Source organism: Podarcis filfolensis (assembly GCF_964270895.1).
Source record: "Podarcis filfolensis genome assembly, chromosome: 9".
NCBI classification, from domain to species: Eukaryota; Metazoa; Chordata; class Lepidosauria; order Squamata; family Lacertidae; genus Podarcis; species Podarcis filfolensis.
The window spans coordinates 2,800,885-2,824,114 of NC_139610.1; the positions used below are offsets into that span (position 1 = coordinate 2,800,885).

Sequence of the window (23,230 nt, forward strand, 5' to 3'; positions counted from 1 at the left end):
CATAGGCTGTATGTATGACCTGGGGGGTTATTGGGCTCGTCACTTGTGGAGTTGGAAGGGGACCATGGGGTTTCCTATTTCTTAGAAATTCTGTTCTGTTCTGTCCCGTTTCATTGACACTGCATTGCACCGAGCTGTGATAGCCCACTTGGTAGAGCTCCAATTTGGGCAAAAGACTCCTGCATTGCAGGGGGTTGGACTAGATGACCACGGGGTCCCCTCCAACTCTGCAGTTCTATGACTCCACCTGTTGCATAATGGGAACGGTGGGTTTTCTATCTACATGCTGCCATGTCACAATAAATTTCATTCATGCCAGTGGGTGCTGTGTGACACAAAAACAAATGTCCTCTTTGCCATCACTGCCCCCCCCTTTAAGGGCACGAGTGCTTCTGTTCAGCACATGGGCATGTTCAGGGCATGCTTCATCCACGAAAATCAGCCAAAGGCCTGGTTAAAGAGGAACGTTTTTGCCTGGCGCCTTCATTATATTTAATTTCCCTTCTCTTCCCTCACCCTCCCCTTTTATGAAGATCACCCGCTCTGAGACCCCACAGCTAATTCTCCCCTGGCCTCCTCACTGGCCCAAGTAGGACTAATTCAGACAGCCCGCCCTGGGGATTATCTAATGCTTATTTCCCCTAATTGATTTTTTATTTTTGAATTTTATTGTTATTCATGTTTTTATACTGCATTTTATGCTGCTTTTATAATTAAGTGTTTTAAATTTGTTGTTAGCTGCCCTGAACCCGGTTTTTGAACCGGGAAGGGCGGGGTATAAATACAAAATTATCATCATCATCATCATCATCATCATCATCATCCACCTTAGGCAAACCTCCCTGGGGAAAGCATTCCACAGATGGGGAGCCACTGCAGAAAAGGCCTGTTCTCGTGTTACCACCCTTTGAACCTCTCGTGGAGAAGGCACACAAAGAAGCAGCTTACACTTTGTACAGTGGTACCTCAGGTTACATACGCTTCAGGTTACATACTTTTCAGGTTACACACTCCGCTAACCCAGAAATAGTGCTTCAGGTTAATAACTTTGCTTCAGGATAAGAACAGAAATCGTAGGTACATTCTTTCACCTTTGGTGGACGTGCCCAAAGATTAAGGCTTTCTGGGAGATGATTTATAATGAAATGAAAAAGGTATTTAAGTATACCTTCTCGAAGAAACCAGAGGCTTTTCTCTTGGGCATAGTCGGCCATTTGGTGCCAAAGAAGGACAGAACTTTTTTTATGTATGCTACAACGGCAGCAAGAATACTTATAGCAAAGCACTGGAAGACGCAAGATCTACCCACTCTGGAAGAATGGCAGATGAAGTTGATTGACTGTATGGGACTGGCAGAAATGACCGGCAGAATCTGTGACCAGGGAGAAGAGTCGGCAGAAGAAGATTGGAAGAAATTCAAGGACTATTTACAGAAACATTGCAAAATTAATGAACTTTGAAAGATGCTGGATTGAATTTATGTGGTCTCTAGCTGTTATGATAAAAAGAACTGGGATAAATATTGTTTAAGTTATAAAATTTAAGAAGTTGATTGGAAAATAAGATGTTAGTTAAAATGGAATGTTAAGAGATTAGGATTTGCTGGATAAACAATTTGAACTAGAAAACAAGAAGGGGAGGTATGAGGAAGTCAAGGAAACATGTTATTGAAAATTGATATTGAAATTGATTTGTTTTTAATATTTTCCCCCCTTTTTTTCTTTTTTGTTTGTATAAAATTGAAAACTCGAATAAATATTTATATATATAAAAAAAGAACAGAAATCGTGCTCTGGCAGCGCAGCGGCAGCGGGAGGCCCCATTAGCTAAAGTGATGCTTCAGGTTAAGAACAGTTTCAGGTTAAGAACAGACCTACGGAACGAATTAAGTACTTAACTCGAGGTACCACTGTACCAAATGCAAGTCTCGCTGGTTTGGGGTGGGACCAGGTATGGACAGGTTAGTGACTCTGGGCCCCGCCCACCTGTCAAATGTGCTCTGTGGAGGATTGGTCACTATTTGATCCAGCCCGCTGGGTGGACGTTGTTTCTTTACCACCAGCCCTGCCACTGCACACTTTGCCCGAAAGCAATGATAATCAATGCACATAGCTTATTTGTGCTTTTGGAAGTACATAACAACCCTTTAGATAGGCACAATTGTTTAATTATATGTATCACAGAATCTTGAAAGTACTTTTGGAAAAAACACCCTTTCATCTGTTCAAGGGGAAATGAGAGAGTTCACACACACACACATGCTGCCCACTTCATTAACCATTTTGGCTTTAGCTGGGTGCTGTATTTTATCCTCAGACACCTCCTCACAAATCCCATAGTCTTTAGCAAATGCAGACCTGGCAAGTGACGTTGACTCTGATTTAAGCCATTGCTCACATACCTGGGGACAAATCTAGCAACTAGTAAATGCCTTTACACCAAAAACCTTGGCTTTTTATTCTCTTTGATCCTAGTATCAATTAGCAGCTAGTTGGGATTTTGATGTAGAAAAAATGATTTCTCCAGCCAACTGGCAAACAACAATTCTTTGTTTTTGGATTTACAGTTGCAAGCTGGGTGGCAAAAGAACATTTTGGAAAGCTTCATATCAAAGTGACTTCTGGAGCACAGTTTTATTAAAATAAGCAAAAGTCCTTTATTTACATAGCCAAAGGCCAACTGGATTAAAATAGCTGTTAGTTTGGCCCTGTTTCTGGAATTCCAGCTTCATTTTTCTTCTTAGATCTGCCATTACTGTCTTCTTTCTATTGATCTCGCTCTCTGCTCCTTACCGTACCTTATCTCTGCTGTTTGTGTTGGTAGTGGAGAAAGATGTTACATTACTGACTGGTTGTATGTGCTGCCATGCTCAGCCCACGCCAGGGAAACCTGCCCTTGTAGTTCAAGCTGCCAGATGTAAACATGATCTCTTGAAACCCCCACACTTCAGTCCCACATACCTTACTGACCAAAGCATAGAAGCATAGAATTGTAGAATTGGAAGGTATTCAAAAGTCCCTGCATTGCAGGAATCTCAGCTAAAGCATCCAAGATGCATTATATGTATCACCATCCAACCTCTGCTTAAAAACCTCCAATGAAATAAAGTCCAGCACCTCCCAAGAGAGTCAGTTCTGCTGCTGAACAGGTCTTACCATCAGAAAGTTATTCCTGTTTAGTCGGAAGCAAAAACTGTACTTCAATCAGATTTGTCTTTACGACTTATAGGCTCCAGAATTGGAACCAAGGCTGCTAATTTGCTGATCTTGAACACCAGGGATGGGAACCTGCAGGCCTTCAGATCCCTAATGCTGACTGAGGATGATTGGAGTTGGAGTCCAATAACATACGAAGGACCACAGAATTCAGTATAATTTGGCATTGACGAGAGGTGCCATCTTCTCAAAATGTTTGAGGGGGCCCAATGCAGCATACTGACGTCACACATGCAGCATCACAAGGAGCCAGGGGGCAGAGTTGAACGCCCTCTGAACACTGAGTGGGCCAGGTCCATGGACGGGGCAAAGGGTCTCAGCCCCCAGGAGCCTGCATCTATGACATGGACGTAATACTGTCTTGTCTTGTATTGTATTGTATGCCTCCATGCAAAATGAAAGGGACTACATCTCCTGCAAGGCCTATCCCTCCAATAATGTCAGAAGAATAGAATCAAAGAATGGAAGGGACCATGAGGGTCATCTAATCCACCCCCTGCAATGCAGAAATATCTTGCACAATGCGAGGCCAGAAGCCGCAACCCTGAGAGTAAGTGTCTCATGCTCTAACTATGGAGCTGCTCCATAGTATGTAAACACTATGTTATTTCTGCCGTGTTATTTTTGCTGCGTCAGCAGCACCAAACTGGCCTCTCCAGGGTACAGGCCAGGGCAGTATGCATGGGGGTCCTGGGCTGCCCAGACCACAAGACCCCCTCGCAGCCTCACTGATGTGGTCCAAGGGAAAGGAAAGCAATGCAGCTGGCACCAGCTTGACTGCAGGAGTTGCTGGAAGGAGGCATTCCAGGCGCCATCCAACCCTCTTAGAAACTCCACCCTGGGTTTGTGTAGGGTTACTCCTTAGCCTTTTATTCTCCTGAAGATGTCTCATAAGGCGACAAACCTGTAAGATTAGAATATGAGCGACTAGATGGAATTTTAAAGGTTTGTGGAGGAGAAAAATCTATGAAGAATATAAATGGAACAGAGAGGGGTGGTGCTAACAAATGACATGTGGGGGATTTCCTCTGTGTAGAAAGTTTTCTTTGAGTTTATTGGTTCTTTGTGTTAAGTAGCATTGCTCTTATAGGTGTGTTTGATTCTGAGTGCCAACCTATAGAGAACATTTAAAACGATGCATTTTGGATAGGAATTCTAGTTTACATGAGAATAAGTTGAAACCACCTAAAAGTCCAGTTGTGCTGTTGAGGAAGGCAGAAGCCAAACGATTTAGGTAAACAGTTCTAGATACAGTGGTACCTCGGGTTTAGAACTTAATTCGTTCTGGAGGTCCGTTCTTAACCTGAAACTGTTCTTAACCTGAAGCACCACTTTAGCTAATGGGGCTTCCTGCTGCCGCCACGTGATTTCTGTTCTTATCCTGAAGCAAAGTTCTTAACCTGAGGTAATATTTCTGGGTTAGCGGCGTCTGTAACCTGAAGCGTCTGTAACCTGAAGTGTATGTAACCCGAGGTACCACTGTATCTCTCTGCTTTGTCACTCATCTGTTTTACATGTATAATTACTTAAGTGTTTGATGGTAACCTTCTAGGACCAAGAGACCTGCTTGTCTGTGGTGCTCTTTGGTCTCTTTTAAGATATATATTAGTGATTTCTTAGGGGCAAATAACTTTTGACCACGTAGGCCTGGTAATACAATGGCTTTCATTTACCCCGGTTGCCCAAGATTCCAAGATCTACTTTAAGCAAAACCAGACCACGTCCCTTGCTTCTGGTATGAGAATGCATTTGACCCTTCAGGATACAGATACAGCAAGCCTGTGCCAATCTTTTCTCTGCCTGTAATATTATGCAGATGACAAAGACACCACCAGCCCCCATGCAGGAACTCCCTAGGGCTGTTGCCTTGCTAGGTCTAGGTCAACACATGCAAGCAGGTTTGAAGTATAACAGGCCCAAGAATCTGAGGAGGCTGCAAAAGCTTTTCAGTAGCTCATCCACAATGTGAGGTGGGCATCCTTGCTGAGGTGGAACAAATCTTTTCTCCTTATCTGTTTTATAAATTTTTATTAAGCTTTTCCTTTACAAATAAATCTGTACAACCATGTTTATAAATTTCCTGTTTTTGAACTTCCACCAGCACATCCCTCAATCATCCATTTTTCTTATCTTCACACATTTTCTATATGATATTGCCAATTTAATATTATCTTTCCATCTCTATTTCTTTTTTACAATATACCTTATACTATCACAAAGCCTCCTTAAAACCCACTAGCGTTGTCTGTTCATCACAGCTAGTTTTCAGATAATCCGTGAACTTTCCCCAGTCCTCGATGAATTTGTGATCTTTCTGATATCTGATATTTCCAGTCATTTTATCCAATTCTGCATAGTCCATAAGTTTCATTCTCCACTCATTCAAGGTCGGTAGTTCCTCTTGTTTCCATTTTTGGGCCATTAATATTCTTGCCGCTGTTATTGCATACTGAAAAAGTTTGTGATCACTTCTATTTATCTCTCTTCCTGTTATTCCTAACAAAAAGGCTTCTGTTTTTTTTACAAACGTGTATTTAAACATCTTTTTCAACTCATTATATATCATTTCCCAGAAACCCTTTACCCTCTTACATTCCCACCACATATGAAAAAATGATCCTTCTTTTTCTTTACATTTCCAACACTTGTTACATGTTTTGAACATTTTTGCTAACTTTACGGGTGTAATATACCATCTGTATACCATTTTCATAATATTCTCCTTTAACGCCATACATGCAGTAAATTTCATATTTTCATTCCATACTTTTCCCCAATCAGCCAGCTGTATATTATAACCAAAATCTCTGGCCCAATGTATCATAACCGACACCCCTGGGGGTGTGGGGCGCCACCCACAGGTGCATGGCGTGCGTCCCGGTGGTGTGGTATGCCATCCGCAGGGGTGTGGCATGCGTTCTGGAGGCGTGGCGTGCTGCCTGGGGGGGGGGGGGCGTGGCGCCTTTGGGGACCGCTGCGAAGGCACCCAACTGGAATAGTGGTGCCGGGGGCGGTCCGCGCCCTTCGCACTCTCGTTCCTCCGCCAGTGCCGAAAAGGACATTGGAAGTGAGGAGGGGAAGTTTGAAGAAGTACCAAAAGAAGAAGAAGAAGAAGAAGAAGAAACCTGGCAAGCTGGTTACTTCAGCATCCCAATTATTCTGCTTTTATTTGCTTCCTGATTTTGGGAGGGTCAGGTTCTTGAACATTTCTAGCTACTGTTTTATAAAAACTAAACAGTTACTGAATTTAAAAAATGAGGGTATACAGGCAAGGGCCTGCAACAAAATGTTGTGCTGCTTGGGAGGGTGAGACCTTCTCTGGCACTACCTATGGCATCTTCTGCATAATGCACACAACATCTCATGTGAGGCAGGCACTCTGCGCCTTGTGTGACACAACTTGATTAATAATAATAATAATAATATGCTGTGACAATACATAGCAAAAACCATTATACATCCAACTTCCTTGCTTCTCACGCAAAAGAAAAGAAATAAAATAAAAAGAGGAAAAAACAAGAAAAAAAAAACAATGAAATGACATATGAGGAGGCAAGAGAGACAACATAACAAAAACTCTGTAATACCATGAATAAATTAAAAGGAAAAATATCATTTACTTCATCATTCCAGAAACGTAAAAACAAGGCCCACCCCTCAATAAATTTGTTTTCTTGCATTTCTCTAGTATGCAAGTTTTATAATTAAGATAGTTTGCCAAGTTTTCCTTAACCAATCAGTTATGGTGGGGGGGTCTTTATTTTTCCATTTTTGTGCAAATCATTGGTTTGCTTTTGTTAGCAGTGTGATGATCAGTTGTAAAGCAGTATTAATGACTTCACGGTGAAGTATAAAAAGGAGAGTTGTTCTAGGTTTTCTTGGGAGATCATAGCCTATACATATTTAATGATGATGATGATGATAATAATAATAATAATAATAATAATAATAATAATAATAATAATAATATTTATACCCTGTCCATCTGACTGGGTTGCCCAGGCCACTCTGGGCAGCTTACAGCATATCTAAAAACATAAAACATCAGGCATTAAAAACCTCCCAATACAAGGCTGTCTTCAGATGTCTTCTAGCTGGACCATAAAGAAGGCTGATCACTGAAGAATTGATGCTTTTGAATTCTGGTGCTGGAGGAGACTCTTGAGAGTCCCCTGGACTGCAAGAAGATCAATCCTCTCCATTCTGAAGGAAATCAGCCCTGAGTGCTCACTGGAAGGACAGATCCTGAAGCTGAGGCTCCAAGACTTTGGCCACCTCATGAGAAGAGAAGACTCCCTGGTAAAGACCCTGATGTTGTGAAAGATGGAGGGCACAAGGAGAAGGGGACGACAGAGGACGAGATGGCGGGACAGTGTTCTTGAAGCTACCAACATGATTCTGACCAAACTGCGGGAGGCAGTAGAAGACGGGAGTGCCTGGATTGCTCTGGTCCAGGGGGTCACGAGTCGGACACGACTAAATGACTACAACTTATTTGTCTCCTTGACATCTGAAGGGAGGGTGTTCCACAGGGAGGGTGCCACTACCGAGAAGGCCTTCTGCCTATCATACTTATTTGTACAAGATTCAGTACTTCATGACACAACTGATTTGTGTCATCTTCCTCCTCTCACTTCAAGAGCTGGGGTAGGGTGGGGTGGCAAAATTCAGGCTACTGCATGGTGGCTTCTCAGTTAACATCATGTGTCTGCTGTAAGGCAGCTGCCCAGACACCACACACCCTGGAGACCAGCCTATAGAAACCAGGACTGAAGGTCGAGAGAAGCAGCCATGGCAGATCCTCAAAGTGTCCCTATTTTCTAGGGACGTCCCTGATTTAGAGAAACTGTCCCAGTTTCTTATTTAATCCCAGAATGTCCCACATTTCCTTAGGATGTCCCTATTTTCATTGGAGAAACATTGGAGGGTATGAAGTTATACTACTACTGAGCTGCCTGAAGTCAATCCTGTATATAGGGAAGTTTTTTTTTTAAATGTTTACATGTTTTATTATGTTTTCATATTGTGTTGGAAGCTGCCCAGAGTGGCTAGGGAACCCAGCCAGATGGGCGGCATATAAATAATAAATTATTATTATTTATGTGTGGGCTATAAATAGTATCATTATGGAATGTGACATCCCTACTGTATTTTAATATTTGACTATTGTATTTTAATATTCTGTTGGAAGCCACCCAGAGTGGCTGGGGAAACCCAGCCAGATGGGCGGGGTATTATTATTATTATTAAATAAATAAATAAAATTATTACTATTACTATTATTTAAATTAGTAGATAAATGTTAGACATGCCATGGCAGACCTCTGTAATTTCAGAATGATGGGGTTTTGTTGCTGTTTTGACACATGACCTAGATTTCAGGAGGGAAATTGTATGCCATTCTCCTTCAAAAAAATAAAGTAAAAAATTCCATAATAAATAAAATACAATAAAACATAAAAAGCAAACAGCATAAAAGCAAACAATGCAGGATGAGATCTAAAAGGCCTTGCAGAATAAGGCTATGAACACCTTGGTGGCTTGAAACACAGTGAAGTCTCCCACCCCACCACATTTCAAGTCACTTTCTGACACCAGATTGGGGACAGGGATGTCTTTACCTGGTGCACTTTATCTGATTTGCTTCCTGTGCTGAACTCCAGCTCACAGAAGCCATCCTCTGCACATGTGCTCTTCTCTGTGCATGAGTAGCGGCTCCCTGAACTGTACACCCCTCAGCTTAACCGCAGCTGATGTTTTCAAATTGGATGGCAGCTGGTTTGAGGGAAAGTGCATCAAACAGGTGTGTTTCTCAATTAGCTGTGGCTACTGCCATGTGCACTGAACTTCGAACTCAGCAGCTGCAGGAGCGCAGTGGATCCGGAGTAAATCGTAATGTTGCGAAGCCAAAGAGGGGTTTTGTGTGACAAGGATGACACAGCAGATGCCAGCTGGGCACCAGTCAGCAAGAGAGCTTTCATAGTCGTCAAGGCACATTTGTTCAGGCATGACCAGGATACGGCCTGCAAGTTCCTCCACCCCTTGCGCAAAATAAGAGCTATAACCTTCACGTCTAAAATTGCTTTGTCCACTTTTCTCTGGTATTACTGCTGCTGGCAAGCCATTCATTGCACCCCTGTTGCTTTCTAAGGGAAAGGCGCTTGGCCAGAATGTTTTGGGAGAGTCTTTCTAATGGAGAATTCACCTTTCGGGGTGCAGTTTGACAAAGGTGCCAACGGACAGTTGGCAGTTTGAGTTTATACAAGGGAGAGCAGAGGGTTTAGTTGAAGTTAGCTGCAAGTGAGATGCAACTGTGGATCTGATCACAACAAATGTTCTCTGCAAATTTGATGCAGAATTAGTGGCTGTGCTCTCTGGCTGCCAGGGTTCAGCTGCCTCTACTTTGACCTGCTTATATATTTGCAAAGAAAACAAACTGTACAACCATCAAGTCCCATAGCTCTTTAGAACAAAGGAAATGTAACTCAGTAGTGGGGAATATGGAACACTATAGATTTCTTTTGTTACAAGTGAAACTGTGAGCAAATATTTTACCACACCTCGATTATACCCAGCCAGATGGGTGGGGTATAAATATATTATTATTATTATTATTATTATTATTATTATTATTATTGGTTGCTGAGGCCTTAGAAGGGGTGGTGAAACTGTTTTGGGAGTGTAGGATTCCAGCCTCATATAACCTTAGCATGTTTGAATCTAATTAGTGCATAAATGGGTTAAACCATAGAGTAAGCTGTCCTGCCAGGCTTAGCCTATGTCATCATTCCTCACCTTGAGAGGAAATGGGTCATTAAGACTTTGTTAAAATTTGCAGTATGTCAGATCTCTGAACTGGTCACTCCAGCCGATGGCTTTAACCAGCCTCTTATTTTTCAGACCAGAAGAGTCTGAAACTAGCATTCCCCCCCTCCACTAATAGTTTAGAAACTTTTACCTTTAGTAACCAAGCAATATTTTGCCTGTGCATCTTTTCTAACTGCTGCATGGAAAAGCACATGAACTTTGAAGAGTTTTGTAAGTAAACCATTTTATGGCTTACCAAACGCGTGGTCTCTATGCTAGGGAAGTGGGATAGCTTGGAAATAGCTTTTAAAAAGGGACTTTAGGAACTTACTGGAAGGGCACATTTTAAAGGTTTTACCATCTATATTTCCAAGCTTTTATTTGCTGCATGTTTTGTGATGCTAAATTTCTGCTGGGGTACCTGCCCTGAACTTCTAGGATTCCAGCAGGGAGCTGGGTCAGATCAGTAGGCTAGTAGCAGCCGTATGATCGGCTTCCTTAATACCCCAGTCCTAAATATCTGCATCCAGATATCCGCAGCAGCAGTGAGCCCTTGGGTTTATGACAATGTGCTGGTGATGAGGGAGTAAATGGCTGAAAGAGCAAGAATTTAGATCAGAGTAGGTATTAAATTATTCTTTTGCAATGTGCTTAAGCTATGTGTTGGTCAGAGGAGTATTTCCAGAGGTGGGTAGGAATGTGGGGGTAACCAACCCAGCACAGAGAGAAAAGAGCAGTAAGGACACGGCACCGGGGAATTTGCTTGAAATCTCAGCACCGAAGGAAGATAGGTGCTACCAATTATTGCAACTTGTGGCAACTATGGCAGTCCTTCATTTCACACGTGATCCCCAAACCTCCCAGGTCCTTACAAGAAGTCTTTATTGCTGAATTTGTGGGCTTTCCTCCTTGTTCTTAGTTAACATTTTACCCTGAAATTTAATGATTTTTCAGCAACTCGGGATGCAATTCAAGACACTCCCTAGGAGCCTTTTGGAGTTTAGAAGGAATGAATGACATGAAAGACAGAAATACATTTTAAAAATGCAAGGCTGGCTGCCAGGAGATCTTGACATTTCAACTCAATATTTACTTTTGGCATGGGTGGATTTTTCACCGCCAATGGAAAGTCTTTTAAGTGCCAATGCATTTTTGGATAATCTTTGCTTGAACCACACTCTGAACTGGCAAACAGCATCTGATATTAAATTTTATCCCTTGCCAAAACACACACACACACTCTAACATTTCCCCGAAGTACATGAAACAACTTTTTAATACTTTTGATTCTCTGTGTGACTAATTGTGTATGGATTTATTTTAGCCAAATCAAATTAGCGGTGCATTCTGAAGATATTTGACAGAGGGAAAGGAAAGCCACCTGGTATTAAGGCTTACAGTCTGTTTGCTACTTATGGAGCACAGACACGGTGGCAACTGCTGGGCAAGAAGGGAGGAAAGCAAGGACCTGGGCCATTTCATTCTCAGGCTCCCTTGCACCCTTGGCAAGGAACTGCACTGTGCCCCTGACACAGAGAGCACACAGGTGGGTGGGTGGGATTGCAGCCACTCTCAGTAGAGAATTATAAAGAATATGAAGTATTTCAATGCATAGTTTTGTATCCGTTGAGTAGCCATATCGTAAGTTGGGTTTTCCCAGACATGCAACCAGACATACATTTGGGCCATTCCCTGACCTGGATTGCTATCTTTCTTGCTTTTCTTTTTTTAAACCAGTATCTATGAAGAAGCAAAATGTACATGCAGCATTCTGCCTTATCTGTTGGTGAGAATGAGGCTTGCTTTTACCTCCCCAGTGAGAAATCACAGCTATGGCTGAAATAATGTGGTTATAACAAACCTGAAAAGTAGCCCCACAGTCAGAGCTGGATTAATACCTTTAGAGGCCCTAAGAACTTAAAAGATTTTGGTGCTCCCACATACATCTAATTTGAAACATAAACAATAATAAACTGTAAAATAAAATTTTATTTTTCAAACTGAAGCAAAACCTACGTAAAGATGGAAAGTAATGTTTATTTTTGCATACTTCCACTTTATATTTGAATTTTTTTCCTCCTTTTTCTAATCAAAGTTTTTGATCAGATCCCCAAAACTAATCTTATCTGCTTCCATACTTAGTAGAGATAAGGCATCCAGCCGGCCTTGTTGCATACTTGTTCTGTTGGGATTTTTAATATACTTCAACTGAGAAAATGACCACTGAGCAATTTGTGACCATTAATGTTGAAAATCCAGCAATGGAAAATTTCTGTGGTGCCCCCGCTTCCCTTTATGCCCTAAGCACATGCTTATTTTGCTTAACGGTTAATCCAGCCTTGCCCCGGGCCACATTGCAGGTTAGAGAGGTGGATTCTAGCCAAATGTCCTCCATATAAAACAAGACTGCAGCAAAAACCCATCTACCAAAACTGCCCCTGCAAATCTCTTCCCAGCCCAGATCCAGTACTCAGTTGTATCCAGAAGCCATGTGCTCTAATTACTTGCATGCAGACATGTTCTGCTTTTAAAATATTTAAGAACTCAAAAGTATAATGTCTTACACAAAAAATAACACCCCAGTTTAAAAAAGCAGGACTTACTGTCTTTGGGATGAGCAAGTAACACTGCTGACTATTCACAGGTACTGCTGAAATCCTGGGTGGCCAGCTGTCATTTCCACCCAGGGATTGGTGGGGGGCCGACAAGAGTGAACCCAGAAGCTGGACAGACTCTGAGTTTATTTTACCCTGAAGTACAGTGTACCAGACACAACAAACCTTTTATGTTTCAAAATTGGCTGCAGAAATGTTTACATAAAATTAATATAATTTGTTGTTGCTCAACAGTAGTATCAGAGAGAGTTTTTGAAATGCCACCTAAAGGTGTTATGGGTGAGAAAAAGAGAAGGCACCAAACTATAAACTGTGTGTGTGTGTGTGTGTGTGTGTGTGTGTGTGTGTGTGTGTGTAGTATATACAGTAAGGAACATACGACTGAATTTCCATGCTTAGGAAAACAAAGGGCAGAATGAAGGTTACTCTATGGCCTATGCAAGCCAGCTGAGGATTCTCTAACCCAGAGAGCATGTAGCTGTCTTTGTTTTGCTTTGTTTTTTTTCACCTTTGGAGGTTCAACTGCACTTTGCATGTAAAAACTGTAAGAAAAGCCCCCTGACCTATTTCCTTGCTGCAATACTGGGAGGGGGCTGCTTGAAGTAGAAAAGTGGCATAAGTTAAAGACTTCTGCAGCCCACTTCTTAGCTGTTTACAATATTCCCACTTAGATTCATCCTTAAAAGTGTATTGTATTTAAACTGTTATGACCTGCATCAAATACTAATGTCAATAAATATCTGCATAATTACATTCCCTACATTCATATTAACGACGTTAGTAATTAGTGACAGGCAGGCACTCACACCTAAAATAAAATTTAAAAGACCCAGTGCTGATTATAAAAGGAGGAAAGGCTTACTAGATCTAGAGTGTTATTCAACTAAGTTTAAGTTCTGTTTTGACCTTTTCTTCCTCAAACCCCATTATGCTTGCTTTGCCTTTCTCAAATTAATAAAGCATATGATTTGATTCAGTTTTGCTAAATCTCACTGTTTGATGTACATTCTCTTGAGTGAGGACCCTCTGGTTTAGCAGCATTTCACATGTATCATTTGTTACTGAGGGCTCTTCTTTTTATTTCTGGTGAATAAGGACCCTCCCCACACCTGGAACTTCTCCTTCTACATGAATCGAGCAGGTGCAAAGCCATTGCTGCAACAGAATAAGAGGCAGCAGCCCATAAGATCACTCACTGGCAAACTTTGCTGTTGTTTGAAAACATGCGCAACTTCTGACTTGAATGAATGGTCAGGGGAAATGTTCCCCCAGTCCTTCTACCTGCAACTTTTTGAGCCAGGACCAGACGCAAATCAAGCCAAAGACAGTTTAAGAATGAGCGTGCCTTTTAGCATAATTAGGAAACAATTTGCAGGGCTATGCAAATTATGTCACCCAGATTTGAGAAACTGGGATATGGCAAGCCAACACATAGGTTGTACAAATCTGCAAATTATTTCCGTTTACAAAAGCTCAGTCTGCAATCTTCTTTCAGTGATTTCATCGAAGCTCAGTGCAATCCGCCTCGCTTATTGGCAATGAACGTGAATCTTGAAACTTTTGTTTTCTTTGCATGCAACATTGTCAACTAATAAGCACTTTTGAGGCTGGCCCACCTTTTCAGCGTGGCTGAAAACTTCATTCAAAGCTTTGTTGGCAAATTTCTTCCAGAGAAGACCAGTGGCTAAGCACATACTTTCCACGCGAAAGGCCCTAGGTTTATTCCCTTGACATTGGCGGTTAAAGGCGCTCAGGCTGCAGAACTAGGAAAAGATCTTAGAGAGCGACGACCAGTTTGTAATAGGAGATACCAGGAGAGGAGACAGTTTCTCCAACACAGCCAAGACTCCTTTAATACATTCAGCACCGTATGTAATTGCCTTCTTGTCAATCATGATCTTAATGGAATATTAGGGTCAGAGAAGTTCCCCACACCTCCTCCTCAGATGTATTCTGTGTCATGCATTCTGCTTCTCTCTCTTCCATCTGTGCTTAGTGAATTTCTCCTCCTAGTTTTGTTCAGATGCATATTGTGGTACGCATCCAGCTCCATTATTTCATGAAGTACAAAATGTGCCTGGAGGGACAGATAATCTTTCCTTGGAATGCATATCAGTGGGGGGTTTTCCTGTCAATACACTGAAGGCAGACAGAGTGGCGGGTGCGGAGTATACATGTCTGCATATCTCTCAAAAGCAACTCCTGAGTATTGTACATAAATGATAAAACTTCTGGTGAAGTGGCTTTTCAAATGCAAAATCGAGTGTGAATTCACTGAAAGGGGAAAGGAGGGTGTTGTCTATTGCTGGCAACACAAGCGAGAACAGCAGGAAGGGGAGGAGGAAGAGAGAGTGAACAGTTTTTGGTTTGTCATCCCTCAAAGTAGATGATTATACTAATTCAGAACTAGATGAAGTAATGTAAAAACAGTCCCAAGTAAAGCTAGAACATCTTTGGAGCTTGTGGTGCAGTAATATAAGTATTTGGCTTGAAAAGAGACGAGGACACTCAACATAAATAGCCTACAAAAAGGTAGACTTCTTCTGCAGATGGATGATCTGGTGATCAGCAGCAGGCAGATGGGGAGACACAATTCCACTCCATTTAATGCACACACATACAGAAACACAAATATTCACTGAAAAGCATTCCGTGTGCATCAGTGACTGCTGCACTTGGCATATCAGAAGAAATCATGCATTTCCAATATGCATCTAATAAGCCAGAAAATGCAGCTGTGGCTTCAGATGTACAGTATATATTGTTATCATTTTGTTGTGGGGAGAGGCTAAATGCCTGGGTTTAATACATGTTAGACTTTAATTGGAACTGGTATGTTAAAACAGGTTGTCAGACCCTTCTGTCTTAAGTTAGATCCGTGTGTGCATTAGGTCATGTGTGGAACCCACTTCAAAGCCCCTGGAATTAGCATAGGTGAAAGCTATTTTAGTCAGACAGACTTCTTAAGTTGAAACGCCTCCTAATCCAATAAAATTAACATGAGGTCACCATGTATGGATTGTGCACATATCAATATGGCGTGTGTTCATCTACTTCTTTGACACCTTCCCATTGCATTTGCAGAGTATGAAGCAAGAACAAACAAACAAAAACAGCATTGGTAGATGATATTGTTATGTTAGCTAAAGAAAGATGGGTAAAAATGGAACAGCCATTAAAACAAAGTTACTTCAGGAAAAGAAGCAGCAATATGCATCTGTAGTATTTATTAAATTTACCATAAAGCTCCAGGACAGGTCACAACAATAACATATACAAGTATAAAACAAACAGAACAGTTACCATAAAACAGGAAAAGTGTAAGGACAATCAAAAAGCATTCTGTATATATACACATTTAAAAATATTTCCAAATATAAATATGGTTAAAAATTGTTCTAATACAGATGTAGACTAGGATCAAGATCTTAATGTGTATTTAACAAAGTACTTCATGTGCAATCTGCAATATCAAACAGAATTGTCACTTGTTCTCAAAACCTCTTGCTATGGGGAATTCCCTGCATGTGCTACAAGATAGAAGGGAGGGGAAATCAGTGATTTGGCAGTGTCTTTCACTGGTGCAAGCAGCAAGAAACTTACTGTTGGGAGAAAGATTCCAACTGTCCAGTAGCAGAGTTAGCACAATTGTGATTGCTTCAATCACATTAAAACTAGTTAGATATGCATCTGCCCTCACCCACCTCTAAACAAATGTTCCCCATGCTTAGGCTAGAATAAATCACAGACACTTAGCTTTGCAAATAAGTGAGTGTTTTACTCACAGAGTCTCCATAAGTTAGAGCAAACAAGTCTACATCTGTTGGCAGTAAAACAAAAATGAAAAAGGTTCCAAACAACTTAAAAGGTGAAGTACAATGTTTCCTTATGAAAGGATAATGCAATCTTTGAGTTAGCAAAGATACAGGCTATAAAATCTCCTTTTGGAGTTATTCAGTTGCAGGGCACCATGGCTGAGGGGCGGGGGGAAAGCAGAGGCTTAAGAGAGCCTGATAAGCCACACCCAGTTGCAACCTGAGCTCTGGGCTGCTTTTCATCCTGATAGCTCATATGAGAAGCATCTTTCTTTCTTTTTGGGAAGGGGAGGCAACAGGCAAGTGGGCCAAACTGTGCAAAATGAAGGAGGTGCATGACTGGATCTTCCAATGTTTCCAAGTTTAATGAAAAGGAGCCTTGAGCCTCACCCCTCCCCAAATGAGGTCAAGCTAGGGATCCTGGGTGAGAATGAGTGTAACCCTTTCTCTCATGCTATTTCCCTGATCTAAATTGTCCTACTCCAATGCTGTTAATTTCCAGTTGACCCCTACTGGGTCAAACAGCAGCTTTAGAGGCTACAGCAGGCTTCCTCAACCTTGGCCCTCCAGATGTTTTGAGACTACAGTTCCCATCATCCCTGACCACTGGTCCTGCTAGCTAGGGATCATGAGAGTTGTAGGCCAAAAACATCTGGAGGGCCGAGGTTCAGGAAGTCTGGGCTACAGCAAGTAACCAGCATGCGGGTAAGCAATAGTCCCATCTCCTCCCACCACTGCTGCTCTGCTCCATTTCTGAATCCTATTATTAACTGAAAACAGAAAAATTGGAATTCAATCATGGATCTCTTGCATTGCATGTATTTTGTGCCTGTGTTTTCAATATTCCAATATGCTTTATGATTTTACTGTTTTCTCCTCATATTACGGAGGGAGGGGGCGGTCAAATTCAACCTTCACTCATGACTTAAATACATTTCTTATAAATGTTAATAGTGGTGCCTTAGTACACTTAACAGCCACAGGGGAATTGAGAACTGGGGGAAATTGCACGAAATGCCAGTGAGAAAGATCTGGTTTCCTCTTTATAATGCAGTAAAGAAAGGCATGAATTGAAAAATGCATGTTTTAATATTTTACACAGCCTAGATTGGATGCTATGGGGAATGAATGCACGGAGCCTGGAAGCTGCCCTTTCTTCTTGGCGGAGGCAAGGCTGTGTGTGTGTGTGTGTGTGTGTGTGTGCTGGTTAATTTGCAACTACTCAGGGTGGTGATGTTTATGATTCTGATGTGTGTGCTCAAATGTGCATAGCATGGGAAGGTGTCAAGAAAAAGATGACCACTCTACATGCTGTCTTCATGACCATCCAAGCCCATCTGTTACTGGGAGCACCTTCGGATAAGAAGAACCTTCTCTTCAAGGAAGGCAACCAAGATGTGGATCAGATTAATGGTGGAAAGGGGAATTATTCCTAGACTCTGGAAAGACTGGGCTCCCTCGGCAGAGGCAGAATGGATAACTAGCTTTACTCAAATTACACCTCCTGGGAGTGTGATTTATAAAACACAGAACAGGGGAGATTTATTCAAAAACATATGGAAGCTATTTATGGATTATGTTGATGGGTCTGGGATTAATGTATGAAAATATGTAATACTGCTACATTTGTTGGAAAGATTGCTACATAATGAAGGCTTCATCTATAAATTATGCACTCCCTGTTCAAGTCATGTGTTCAGAGGGTAGTTGATGGCAGGAGGCGGAGGTAAAAGGGCATCCTTTGTTTTTGGAGGAAGCTTGTTGGTTTGGGGTTAGTATGGTGTTCTCTCTCTCACTCTCTCTTAAAATCACTTAGGAAGGAGTGGATAACCATACTGTAAATTGCCCTGAGGGTGACAAAGAGCACAAATATTACACCTTTGTACACATCTGAAGCCTAATCCTGACACGTGCTGACTAGCTACTATGGAAGGTAGCACACTTTTTTTCACTGGCTTCCCGACATGAATGAAACTCAAGAGCAGACAAGCAGGATGGCCTGGATTCAAAAAGCCACAGGGCTAATTTCTTGTGCCCAATGGACAGTCGAATCTGGGTCTCATGAACAATGCAGCAGCTCTCCTTGCCATGTAGGAAAGCCCACTGCAAGGCATCTGTTCTGGGGGCATCCTGCAGGCTTAGAGAGGGCACTCTGCAAGGCCTTGCCACACTTGCCTTCAGGGAAGACAAACAGCAATGCTGCACACAGGATTGCCTCTCTCTCATTGAACTCAATGAGACAGGGGCCTTCTGGCTGTGGTGGAAGCAGTGGGTGGGTCACTGCCTCTTGCACCTCTGCCACCCAAGGCAGCTGCTTCACCCTGCCTAAGGGGTATGCTAGGGTTGCCATACGTCCGGATTTTCCTGGACAGGTCTGGGATTCCAATGACGGAATTAGCATCTGGAGGGAATTTCAGAAAATGGACAAAATGTCCAGATATTTGAAATTTTCAACAGCTCCCCTCCTGTTGCTCGGTCCCTGCTCCTGCCAATCTAGCAGTTTGAAAGCACATCAAAAGTGCAAGTAGATAAATAGGTACCACTCCGGCGGGAAGGTAAACGGCATTTCCATGCGCTGCTCTGGTTCTCCAGAAGCGGCTTAGTCATGCTGGCCACATGACCCGGAAGCTGTACGCCAGCTCCCTTGGCCAGTAAAGCGAGATGAGCGCTGCAACCCAAGAGTTGGTCACGACTGGACCTAATGGTCAGGGGTCCCTTTACCTTTAATAAGTCAGGGATGGGGAACATGTGTGGCTCTCCAGGTGTTGATGGACTCTTAACTCCCAGCAAATGTTTTTTGTTATTAGGTATGTGATCTTTGCTGTCTATTTTGTTGTTTGTTCAGCTTGTAAATGACCTTGTGTATAGAAATTAAAAGTGAAATGAAATGAAATTGTTTTTGGAGAGGATTCTACCCCTCAGTTTATTTTCTAAAGGCTTTTGTACTTTAACAGACTTTGTGCTTACCACAACTCTCATCTATTAATATCAACACTTTTGGGCTGCATAGGCTCCTAGAATTGTAGAGTTGGAAGCACCCTGAGGGTCATCTAGTCCAACCCCGAGATGCAGGAATCACAATTAAAGCATGCCTGACAGGTGACCATCCAACCTCTGCTTAAAAACCTCCAAGGAAGTCCATTCCACTGTCAGACAGCTTTACAGTCAGAAAGTTTTTCCTAATGTTTAGTCGGAATCTGCTTTCTCCCTTGAAGATTGTAAACAGAATGCAGGAGGGAACCTTAATGGGGAAGACATGCATTCCATGCAGTAACACCAGGAATAAAGAACCTTGGTGGATTAGATTAAAGGTCTATCTAAAATAGGATTCTGTTTCTGGCAGTGCCAATCAAGTGCTCCTGGCAAACAAAAACTCCCTTCCCACCCCACTGTTTGCGCACAAGCAACTGGTATTTAGAGATCTACTGTCTCTGAACATGGAGGTTCCATTTAGCTCTCATGGCTTAAATAGCAATTGATATTCCATGAATATTCCCCTTTTAAAGCAATCAAAGCTAGTGGTCACCATCACCACACCTTGTCACAGCAATTCTCATACCAGTGGTGTCCAAACTTTTTTCAAAGAGGGCCAGATTTGATGAAGTGAAGGGCCGTAGGGGCCAACCAAAGTTGTAAGTTGTTGGGTTTTTTTAGGGTTAGAGTTGTTGAGCTTCTTTTAGGATTGATGTTGTTAAGTTTTTTTTTTAGGATTTTACCCCAGGAAATAAAGTGCCACAGAGGCCGGATTTTACCAACCGGCAGGCCAGATTAGGCAGTTAATCACAGATACAATGTGAGGGAGCCAGCGAAGGAAGCAGATTTGTGGCACTCTAAGGGCATCAGATGGGAAGAGAGACCAACCTCACCTATGAGCCACCACCTACTAAACTGCTGGGATTCAATTGGGACTTACATTAATTAGTAGGGAGAAGGGCTGGACTTGGAACAGGGCTATCATCCTGATCCTATATATAGTTAATAAAGATATACTCCAGAAATCCCCTTCCATTCGAACCCTTTAACAAGTTGTTGGTGAGACAGGCCAAGGCCAAAGGCATCACACATTTTCTTGAGTTCATTAAAGATAATTAAAGAAATTAAGCCAGGGGTCTCAGTTGCCTGGTGACTTCCTTTTCTTTGATTTATGGCCCCCTTGGGTTCAGAGGGAAGCAATTCTGCCAGGGCTGGTTCCTCTAATCTGAATTTTACAAGAAACGGATGTGCTAAAAGAAGCAACAAGCCAGCGGTGCTTCTGGTTGCATTTTCAGCCTGATTTATAGAGCTGTAAAACAATCTGGATCAGGGAACTGCCATTAACTTCAAGAGAGCTGTGAACACTGCTTCCCACCCCCACCCCCCAAAAAAACCCCTTCTGCTTTAGGACTTCTGAACCAGGTTCAGAAATGGCACTGAAAGCTATTCTCTCTCTCCATTACTTTGAAAAGTGTTTAAGACAAAGGTAATATACTCAAGCTGTACAGCAGATGGAGCTGAAATGGCACCAGAATAGAGGCAGAGACCAAGCAGCACAACGGTGAGCTGGAGGTTTATCATCATCCTGTGGGTGTTGTGGTTGCATTTGCTACTATTTGAATTCATACCCACCAAAATGACCCCCAAAGCTCTGCATTATGTTATATAGTGTGATGCAGCAGCAAAAAAACAAAACTCTTCTAGGCTGCATCAAGTATAATGTCCAGATTAAGGGAAGCAATAGTACCAACCTTTTCTGCTTTAGTCAGACCACACCTGGAGTACTGTGTCCAGTTCTGGACACAATTTAAGAAGGATATTGACAAGCTGGAACATGTGCAGAAGAGGGCAACCAAGGTGATCAAGGGTCTGGAAACCAAGCCTTACGAGGAATGGTTGAGGGAGTTGGGGATGTTTAGCCTGGAAAAGAGGAGCCATCTTCAAATGATACACGAGGAGCCATCTTCAAATAGCTAAAGGGCTGCCACATGGAAGATGGAGCAAGCTTCTTTTCTCCTGCTCCAGAAGGGAAGATCTGAACCAATGGATTCAAGTTACAAGAAAGGAGATTCCAATTAAACATCAGAAAGAACTTTCTGACAGCAGGAGCTGTTCCACAGTGGAATGGACTTCCTTGGGAGGCTGTGGATTCTCCTTCATTGGAAGAGTTTAAGCAGAGGCTGGATGGCCATCTGTCATGGATGCTTTATCTGAGATTCTTGCACTGCAGGGGGTTGGACTAGATGGCCCTCAGGGTCCCTCCCAACTCCACAATTCTGATTCTATTCTGTTTATTAATTATTTTGTTAGTATTAATATTAGTGAGGGACCAGGTGGCTCTGTGGGTTAAACCACAGAGCCTAGGACTTGCCGATCAGAAGGTCGGCGGTTCAAATCCCCGCGACGGGGTGAGCTCTCGTTGCTCGGTCCCTGCTCCTGCCAACCTAGCAGTTCGAAAGCATGTCAAGTGCAAGTAGATAAATAGGTACTGTTCCGGCGGGAAGGTAAACAGCGTTTCCATGCGCTGCTCTGGTTCGCCAGAAGCGGCTTAGTCATGCTGGCCACATGACCCAGAAGCTGTACGCCAGCTCCCTTGGCCAATAAAGCGAGATGAGCACCACAACCCCAGAGTCGGCCACAACTGGACCTAATGGTCAGGGGTCCCTTTACCTTTTATTAATATTAGTAAATAGCACCTTAAGTGTTTATGGGGCTTTGCCTTTTGTAAAAAGTTTGCTGTTCCCATGAGCTCTTGGCCTAAGTTTCAAGGGTCGGGCAGATGGCCGTCCAAGGGCAAATAAAAGATAGGGAGCCTGAGAAATGTGCAAAAAGAGATACTTAAAATGAAACAGTAGAGATGAACCCCAGGAAGGGGTACAAGCATGAGGCAAAAATAATAATAATCAAGTATGACTCTCTAACATGCACATCAAAATTTGACTAGCTTCAGCTATGAAAACAAGAAGCCTTTAACCCATTTCATAGATTCCGGGTGGTTCCAGTGCAGATGGGTCCTTCACATCCAGTGTTTACATACTGTATCTTCGTTTGGCAAGCTCATTTCCACACCTTCCCATTTTCCGGTCATGGATATTTTCATTCATTCACTGCTATTCTATGGCTTGCCAATCAAATTGGTGGGTGGAGCTTCAGGAAATATATTCAGAGGTGGGGGGGGTTGTACCTCCCCTCAACCCCCCCCCCCACTGTTTACTGCTCTGGGTATGTCTCAACCTGTATGCACACTTTAAAAAAAAATGCAGACGTGCAAAAGAGTGAATGTTCACACTATTCTTACGCTTCACAATGGGCAAAAGAGAGGTTTGTGCTCTTGTGGAGGGAAGGCACTTCCATTTCTTTTTAATACTGGTGTCTTGTGCAAAACCTCTGTATGTGACCATATAACAGAATATTGATTGACCTTTATCAACATACACACACCTGGCCAACCCCCCCCCAAAAAAATTAGTGATTAGTCTCCAAGGTGGTGATTTTGAGATGGCCGCTGCTCCTAACCAGCTTCTTGAAATTTGAATGGGTCTTCAGCAGAAATAATCTGGGTCAATGGGAACTATGTGACTAGATTGTGCTGGCATGAGGAGCAGATGGACATACGACCTGTTGCAACATCACCGCACCCCCCCCCCAAAATGTTAATGAGCTGGAGCTTCCATACCAACAGTGTCTACAGATTCCTTAGATTTCACATGGTACAGGGAAATACAGATTAACTTGCAAAAAGCAGGGGCTGTCATTTTGATGGTGACAGCATATGCAGACTCTGCAAAAGAATCTTACATACATA

The 23,230-nt window shown here is 42.4% G+C and overlaps 1 long non-coding RNA gene across 1 annotated transcript in view; it reads left to right on the forward strand.

Annotated features, from left to right (window-relative positions):
* The window catches only part of LOC310770353, a 571,729-nt gene that overhangs the window by 90,434 nt on the left and 458,065 nt on the right, over positions 1 to 23,230 (forward strand). The gene's annotated exons all lie outside the window — the stretch shown is intronic.